The sequence below is a fragment of the Hordeum vulgare genome, chromosome 7H (genome assembly GCF_904849725.1).
Source record: "Hordeum vulgare subsp. vulgare chromosome 7H, MorexV3_pseudomolecules_assembly, whole genome shotgun sequence".
Taxonomy (NCBI): Eukaryota; Viridiplantae; Streptophyta; class Magnoliopsida; order Poales; family Poaceae; genus Hordeum; species Hordeum vulgare.
In genome coordinates, this window is record NC_058524.1 from 198,963,534 (window position 1) to 198,973,503 (window position 9,970).

Genomic DNA, 9,970 nt, shown 5'->3' on the forward strand with positions numbered 1-9,970 from the left:
ATTTGTTCCTATGACCATGAGATCATATAACTCACGGACACCGGAGGAATGCTTTGTGTGTATCAAACGTCACAACATAACTGGGTGACTATAAAGATGCTCTACAGGTATCTCCGAAGGTGTTCGTTGAGTTAGTATGGATCAAGACTGGGATTTGTCACTCCGTGTGACGGAGAGGTATCTCGGGGCCCACTCGGTAATACAACATCACACACAAGCCTTGCAAGCAATGTGACTTAGTGTAAGTTGCGGGATCTTGTATTACGGAACGAGTAAAGAGACTTGCCGGTAAACGAGATTGAAATAGGTATGCGGATACTGACGATCGAATCTCGGGCAAGTAACATACCGAAGGACAAAGGAAATGACATACGGGATTATACGAATCCTTGGCACTGAGGTTCAAACGATAAGATCTTCGTAGAATATGTAGGATCCAATATGGGCATCCAGGTCCCGCTATTGGATATTGACCGAGGAGTCTCTCGGGTCATGTCTACATAGTTCTCGAACCCGCAGGGTCTGCACACTTAAGGTTCGACGTTGTTTTATGCGTATTTGAGTTATATGGTTGGTTACCGAATGTTGTTCGGAGTCCCGGATGAGATCACGGACGTCACGAGGGTTTCCGGAATGGTCCGGAAACGAAGATTGATATATAGGATGACCTCATTTGATTACCGGAAGGTTTTCGGAGTTACCGGGAATGTACCGGGAATGACGAATGGGTTCCGGGAGTTCACCGGGGGGGCAACCCACCCCGGGGAAGCCCATAGGCTTTGGGGAGACACACCAGCCCTTAGTGGGCTGGTGGGACAGCCCCAAAGGGGCCTATGCGCCAAGAGAAGGAAATCAAAGGAAAAGAAAAAAAAGAGAGGGAGGAAGTGGGAAGGGAGGGGGACTCCTCCCATCAAACCAAGTCCAACTCGGTTTGGGGGGGAGTCCTCCCCCCTTGGCTCGGCCGACCCCTTGAGGGTCCCTTGGACCCCAAGGCAAGGTCCCCCTCCCTCCTCCTATATATATGGAGCTTTTAGGGCAGATTTGAGACGACTTTCTCACGGCTGCCCGACCACATACCTCCATAGTTTTTCCTCTAGATCGTGTTTCTGCGGAGCTCGGGCGGAGCCCTGCTGAGACAAGGTCATCACCAACCTCCGGAGCGCCATCACGCTGCCGGAGAACTCTTCTACCTCTCCGTCTCTCTTGCTGGATCAAGAAGGCCGAGATCATCGTCGAGCTGTACGTGTGCTGAACGCGGAGGTGCCGTCCGTTCGGTACTAGATCGTGGGACTGATCGCGGGATTGTTCGCGGGGCGGATCGAGGGACGTGAGGACGTTCCACTACATCAACCGCGTTCTCTAACGCTTCTGCTGTACGATCTACAAGGGTACGTAGATCACTCATCCCCTCTCGTAGATGGACATCACCATGATAGGTCTTCATGCGCGTAGGAAAATTTTTGTTTCCCATGCGACGTTCCCCAACAGTGGTATCAGAGCTAGGTTCATGCGTAGATGTCTTCTCGAGTAGAACACAAAAGTTTTTGTGGGCGGTGATGTGCGTTTTGCTTCCCTCCTTAGTCTTTTCTTGATTCCGCGGTATTGCTGGATCGAAGCGGCTCGGACCGACATTACTCGTACGCTTACGAGAGACTGGTTTCATCGCTACGAGTAACTCCATTGCTCAAAGATGACTGGCAAGTGACGGTTTCTCCAACTTTAGTTGAATCGGATTTGACCGAGGAGGTCCTTGGATGAGGTTAAATAGCAACTCATAGATCTCCGTTGTGGTGTTTGCATAAGTAAGATGCGATCCTACTAGATACCCTTGGTCACCACGTAAAACATGCAACAACAAAATTAGAGGACGTCTAACTTGTTTTTGCAGGGTATGCTTGTGATGTGATATGGCCAACGATGTGATGTGATATATTGGATGTATGAGATGATCATGTTGTAATAGTAAATATCGACTTGCACGTTGATGGTACGGCAACCGGCAGGAGCCATAGGGTTGTCTTTATACTAACGTTTGTGCTTGCAGATGCGTTTACTATTTTGCTAGGATGTAGCTTTAGTAGTAATAGCATGAGTAGCACGACAACCCCGATGGCAACACGTTGATGGAGATCATGGTCTGGCGCCGGTGACAAGAAGATCGTGCCGGTGCTTTGGTGATGGAGATCAAGAAGCACGTGATGATGGCCATATCATGTCACTTATGAATTGCATGTGATGTTAATCCTTTTATGCACCTTATTTTGCTTAGAACGACGGTAGCATTATGAGGTGATCTCTCACTAAAATTTCAAGACGAAATTGTGTTCTCCCCGACTGTGCACCGTTGCTACAGTTCGTCGTTTCGAGACACCACGTGATGATCGGGTGTGATAGACTCAACGTTCACATACAACGGGTGCAAAACAGTTGCGCACGCGGAACACTCGGGTTAAGCTTGACGAGCCTAGCATGTGCAGACATGGCCTCGGAACACATGAGACCGAAAGGTCGAGCATGAATCATATAGTTGATATGATTAGCATAGAGATGCTTACCACTGAAACTATTCTTGACTCACGTGATGATCGGACTTGAGATAGTGGATTTGGATCATGTACCACTCAAATGACTAGAGAGATGTACTTTTTGAGTGGGAGTTCTTAAGTAATATGATTAATTGAACTAATTGTCATGAACATAGTCTAATGGTCTTTGCGAATTACGATGTAGCTTGCGCTATAGTTCTACTGTTTTTTATATGTTCCTAGAGAAAATTTAGTTGAAAGTTGATATTAGCAAACTTTGCAGACTAAGTCTGTAAAACCGAGGATTGTCCTCGTTGCTGCACAGAAGGCTTATGTCCTTAATGCACCACTCGGTGTGCTGCACCTCGAGCGTTGTCTGTGGATGCTGTGAACATCCGACATACACGTTTCTGATGACTACACGATAGTTCAGTGCAAAATACTTAATGGCTTAGAAGCAAGGCGCCGAAAACGTTTTAAAACGTCACGGAACATAAGTGATGTTCTAAAGAGATGAAATTGTGATTTCATCCTTGTGCCCTTGTTAAGAGGTACGAGACCTCCGACAAGATTCTTTGTACACAAAGTAAAGGAGAAAAGCTCAATCGTTGAGCGTGTGCTCAGATTGTCTGAGTACGACAATCACTTGAATCAAGTGGGAGTTAATCTTCCAGATGAGATAGTGATGGTTCTCCAAAGTCACTGCCACCAAGCTGTGAGAGCTTCGTGATGAACTATAACATATCAAGGATAGATACAATGATCCTTGAGCGATTCGCGATGTTTGACACTGCGAAAGTAGAAATCAAGAAGGAGCATCAATAGTTGATGGTTTGTAAAACCACTAAGTTTCAAGAAAGGCAAGGGCTAGAAGGGATACTTCGTGAAACGGCAAAACAGTTGCTGCACTAATGAAGAGACCCAAGATTAAACCCAAACCCGAGACTAAGTGCTTCTGTAATGAGGGGAACAGTCACTGAGGCGGAGCAACTCTAGATACTTGGTAGATAAGAAGGCTGGCAAAAGTCGAAAGAAGTGTATTTGATACATGATGTTGATGTGTACTTTACTAGTACTCCTAGTAGCATGAGGGTATTGGATACCGGTTCGGTTGCTAAGTGATTAGTAACATGAAATGAAAGCTACGGCATAAACGGAGACTAGCTAAAGGCGAGGTGACGATACGTGTTGGAAGTATTTCCAAGGTTGATATGATCAAACGCCGCACGCTCCCTCTACCATCGGGATTGGTGTTAAACCTAAATAATTGTTATTTGGTGGTTGCGTTAAGCATGAACATGATTGGATCGTGTTTATTGCAATACGATTATTCATTTAAAGAGAATAATGGTTACTCTATTTTCTTGAATATTCACCTTCAATGGTTTATTGAATCTCGATCGTAGTGTTACACATGTTTATGATATTGGTGCCAAAAGATACGAGTTAATGATGATAGTACCACTTACTTGTGGCACTGCCGCTTGAGTCATGTTAGTATAAATTGCATGAAGAGGCTCCATGCTGATGGATCTTTGTACTCACCTGATTTCGAATCACTAGTGACATGCAAATCATACCACATGAGCAAGGCCTTGTTTTCATTGAGATAAAATAAGATAGTAACTTGTTGGAAGTGATACATTTTGATGTATACAGTCCAATGGGTGCTCAGGCACGCAGTGAATATCATTATGTTCTTACTTCACTGACGATTTGAGTAGATACAAGAGTATTTACTTAATGAATCACAAGTCTGAAATGTTGAAAAGTTCAATTCCGTTTCAGAGTGAAGTTCGTCGTAACAAGAGGATAAACTGTCTATGATATGATCATGGAAATGAATATCTGAGTTACGAGTTTTGGTACGCAGTTAAAGACAATGTGGAAATTGTTTCGCAGTTCATGCCACCTGGAACATCATAGTATGATGATGTGTCTGAACGTCATAGCCACACACTATTTGGTATGGTGCATACTATGATGTCTCTTATCGAATTACCACTATCGTTTATGGGTTATGCATTAGAGACAACCGCACTCACTTTAAATAGGGCATCGCGTATTTCCGTTGAGATGACACAGTAAAGACTGAGGTTTAGAGAAATCTAAATTGTCGTTTCTTGAAAGTTTGGGGCTTCGACACTTATGTGAAAAAGTTTCAGTCTGATAAGCTCGAACCCAAAGCGGATAAATGCATCTTCATAGGATATCCAAAACAGTTGGGTACATCTCCTATCTTAGATCCGAAAGCAAAGTGTTTGTTTCTAGAAACGGATCCTTTCTCGAGGAAAGGTTTCTCTCGAAAGAATTGAGCGGGAGGGTAGTACAACTTGATGAGGTTATTGAACCATCACTTCAACCAGTGTGTAGCAGGGCGCAGGAAGTTGTTCCTGTGGCGCCTACACCAATTGAAGTGGAAGCTGATGATGGTGATCATCAAGCATCGGATCAAGTTACTACAAGCCTCGTAGGTCGACAAGGTCGCGTACTACTGCAGAGTGGTACGGTAACCCTGTCTTGGAGGTCATGTTGTTGAGCAACAGTGAACCTACGAGTTATGGAGAAAGCAATGGTGGGCCCGGATTCCGACAAATGGCTGGAAGCCATGAAATCCGAGAGAGGATCCATGTGTGAAAACAAAGTGTAGACTTTGGTAGAACTACTTGATGGTCATAGGACTATTGAGTAAAATGGATCATTAAAAGAAGACAGACGATGATGGTGATAAGTCACTATTAAAAAAAGCTCGACTTGTCGCAAAGATGTTTTCGACAAGATCAAACAGATGACTATGATGAGACTTTCTCACTCGTAGCGATGCTAAAGGTCTGTTAGAATTATGTTAGTTGTTGATGCATTATTTATGAAATATTGCATGTAGGATGTCAAAACATTGTTTCCTCGACGGTTTCCTTGAGCAAACATTGTATGTGATACAACCAGAAGGTTTTGTCGATCCTAAAGATACTAGCAAGTATGCAAGCTCCAGTGATCCTTCAATGGACTGGTGCAAGCATCTCGGAGTTGGAATATACACTTTGATGAGATGATCAAAGATTTTGGGTTTGTACAAGGTTTATGAGAAACTTGTATTTCCAAAGAAGTGAGTGGGAGCACTATAGAATTTCTGATAAGTATATGTGGTTGACATATTGTGGATCAGAAGTAATGTAGAATTTCTGTAAAACATACAAGGTTGTTTGAAAGGAGTTTTCAAAGGAATACCTGGATTGAGCTACTTGAACGTTGAGCATCAAAGATCTATGGAGATAGATCGAAAGCGCTTAATGGAAGTTTCAACAAGATGCATGCCTTGACAAGTTTTTGAAGGAGTTCAAAATAGATCAGCAAAGAAGGAGTTCTTGGTTGCGTTGTGAGGTGTGAATTTGAGTAAGACTCAAAACCTGACCCCGGCAGAATAAAGAGAATAGACGAAGGTCGTCTTCTATGCCTTAGCCGTAGAATCTAAAGAATGCCATGCTGTGTACCGCACCTGATGTGTGACTTGACTCAAAGTCTGTTGAGAGGTACAGAGAGTGATCCATGATTGAATCACTAGCAGCGGTCAAAATTTATCCTTAGTAACTAATGGACTAAGGAATTTTTCTCGATTATGGAGGTGGTTAAAGAGTTCGTCGTAAAGGGTTACGTCGATGCAAGCTTTGACACTAATCCGAATAACTATGAATAGTGAAACGGATTCGTATAGTAGAGTAGATATTTGGAGCATTTCCGAATAGCACGTAGTAGCAGCATCTATAAGATGACATAAAGATTTGTAAAAAACGCACGGATCTGAAAGTTTCAGAACCGTTGACTAAAACCTCTCTCACGAGCAAGACGTGACCATACCCCAGAACTATATGGGTGTTGGATTCGTTGGAATCACATGGTGATGTGAACTAGATTATTGACTCTAGTGCAAGTGGGAGACTGTTGGAAATATGCCCTAGAGGCAATAATAAATTAGTTATTATTATATTTCTTAGTTCATGATAATCGTTTATTATCCATGCTATAATTGTATTGATTGGAAACACAATACTTGTGTGGATACATAGACAAAACACTGTCCCTAGTAAGCCTCTAGTTGACTAGCTCGTTGATCAAAGATGGTCAAGGTTTCCTGGCCATAGGCAAGTGTTGTCACTTGATAACGGGATCACATCATTAGGAGAATCATGTGATGGACTAGACCCAAACAAATAGATGTAGCATGTTGATCGTGTCATTTGGTTGCTACTGTTTTCTGCGTGTCAAGTATTTGTTCCTATGACCATGAGATCATATAACTCACGGACACCGGAGGAATGCTTTGTGTGTATCAAACGTCACAACGTAACTGGGTGACTATAAAGATGCTCTACAGGTATCTCCGAAGGTGTTCGTTGAGTTAGTATGGATCAAGACTGGGATTTGTCACTCCGTGTGACGGAGAGGTATCTCGGGGCCCACTCGGTAATACAACATCACACACAAGCCTTGCAAGCAATGTGACTTAGTGTAAGTTGCGGGATCTTGTATTACGGAACGAGTAAAGAGACTTGCCGGTAAACGAGATTGAAATAGGTATGAGGATACTGACGATCGAATCTCGGGCAAGTAACGTACCGAAGGACAAAGGGAATGACATACGGGATTATACGAATCCTTGGCACTGAGGTTCAAACGATAAGATCTTCGTAGAATATGTAGGATCCAATATGGGCATCCAGGTCCCGCTATTGGATATTGACCGAGGAGTCTCTCGGGTCATGTCTACATAGTTCTCGAACCCGCAGGGTCTGCACACTTAAGGTTCGACGTTGTTTTATGCGTATTTGAGTTATATGGTTGGTTACCGAATGTTGTTCGGAGTCCCGGATGAGATCACGGACGTCACGAGGGTTTCCGGAATGGTCCGGAAACGAAGATTGATATATAGGATGACCTCATTTGATTACCGGAAGGTTTTCGGAGTTACCGGGAATGTACCGGGAATGACGAATGGGTTCCGGGAGTTCACCGGGGGGGGGGGGGGGCAACCCACCCCGGGGAAGCCCATAGGCTTTGGGGAGACACACCAGCCCTTAGTGGGCTGGTGGGACAGCCCCAAGGGGGCCTATGCGCCAAGAGAAGGAAATCAAAGGAAAAGAAAAAAAAGAGAGGGAGGAAGTGGGAAGGGGAGACTCCTCCCACCAAACCAAGTCCAACTCGGTTTGGGGGGGGGAGTCCTCCCCCCCTTGGCTCGGCCGACCCCTTGAGGGTCCCTTGGAACCCAAGGCAAGGTCCCCCTCCCTCCTCCTATATATATGGAGCTTTTAGGGCAGATTTGAGACGACTTTCTCACGGCTGCCCGACCACATACCTCCATAGTTTTTCCTCTAGATCGCGTTTCTGCGGAGCTCGGGCGGAGCCCTGCTGAGACAAGGTCATCACCAACCTCCGGAGCGCCATCACGCTGCCGGAGAACTCTTCTACCTCTCCGTCTCTCTTGCTGGATCAAGAAGGCCGAGATCATCGTCGAGCTGTACGTGTGCTGAACGCGGAGGTGCCGTCCGTTCGGTACTAGATCGTGGGACTGATCGCGGGATTGTTCGCGGGACGGATCGAGGGACGTGAGGACGTTCCACTACATCAACCGCATTCTCTAACGCTTCTGCTGTACGATCTACAAGGGTACGTAGATCACTCATCCCCTCTCATAGATGGACATCACCATGATAGGTCTTCGTGCGCGTAGGGAAATTTTGGTTTCCCATGCGACGTTCCCCAACAGAGACAAGTGTGAAGCTACATAAGTGAGTCTTTTGTATCACGTGTTTCTCCTGTTGATCAATGTCTAACATGAAAAAATGAAACTGATGTAGTATTCTAATGCTTTGTAGGACAAACCGGCAAAGCAATAAGACTATCATCAATTAGGAGGAGCACCACATTACTTGGGTGGACATGTGGAATGCTCAGAGACAACATCGAGTTGAAAATGATGAAACACCAGACACTAACGAGGCGGCATACTTAAGGCATTTGGAGTGGATGCGTACAGAGTACAGAGTTATCCATAAGGCTGCCTGGACTCGTTCCGATTGCTTGGACTTACTGCCGAGTGAGGCTGCTGATGCTGCATTCAACAATTCAATTAGGGAGACAGTTGGAGCGCATCTTGACTATGGTCCTCTCCATGACCGAGTGTTACATCCCTCCTTTAAAATATAAACAAGTGTCATTTATTCATGGATGGTATGTCAAATGTGTTTTATCCAGGGCACGGAGCTATGGAGATGTATCAACGAGAGTAACGTGGTCCTTGCCCGTGCCCCATGTCCACAAACGAACGGACTTGTTAGAACTACTCTGCAGGTTTGATGCCTTGTTAACCTTTGTTTTGTCATACCTTTGTTAGCATATTAACATGTCATTATCTTTTCCTTGCGCAGAAGGTCGCCAATCGGTGCCGCACACTAGCGGCTTTACTTTCTTGCCACGGTGTTTCGTCCACCGATGTGAGGGCACGTGCGCAGTACACGATGGATGTGCAGTCTTCCGCTCGTCCGTCTGCCAGCCGGCCACGGGCCTCTTCCGCTCGTCCGTCTTCGAGTGGAGCACATGTTTCTTCTAGCCGAGCACATGAAGATGAGATTGAAGAAGAAGATGAGTCCGACAACGAGGCCGCGGATCAGGACTACATTGAGTTTGGGGCTTCGCAGATGGAAGATGCTCCGCAGTCAAGTCAACCCACTCAGCCGACGGAAGCAACACGTCGAGCTAGCTCAAGGAACATCAGACGTCCTGGCTGGCAGAACACTCCAGAGGGCTACGTTACTAAGGGCAAGATGGCTGCAAAGAGAGGGAGGAAGTGAAGTATGTTACCTATGTCGTATTCTGAGTGTTATGATGTTGTCTGTTGAACTACTATGTTTTCTGTTGAACTATGTTGTTTGTCGAACTACGTCTGTTAAACTATGAACTATGATGTTATGCTGAGTCTTATGATTTAAATTATGGTGTTATGCTTTGAATTATGGTGTTATGTTTTGATGAATGGTGTTATGCTGTGAATTATGGTGTTATGTTTTGATGAATGGTGTTATGCTGTGAATTATGGTGTTATGTTTTGATGAATGGTGTTATGCTGTGAATTATGGTCTTACGACTTAAACTATATTCTATGAAATATGTTTGTTGATCAAAACAGTGAAAAAATCTTGTTTTGGGGTACTGGACTAAGGAAACGCCAGGAAGCATGACGTTTCTGGTTGGGTCTGCAACGCCAGCAGGTCTGGCGTTTCTGCGCTGGGTGCAACGCTGGCCAGGACCGCAGCACTGCGGTACTGGACTAAGGAAACGTCAGGGAGCTTGACGTTTCTGCTTTGGTCTGCAACGCCAGCCCCTTGGCGTTTCAGCTTTGGTCTGCAACGTCCAATAGATTGACGTTGCACATGAGACCTGCAACGTTCAAT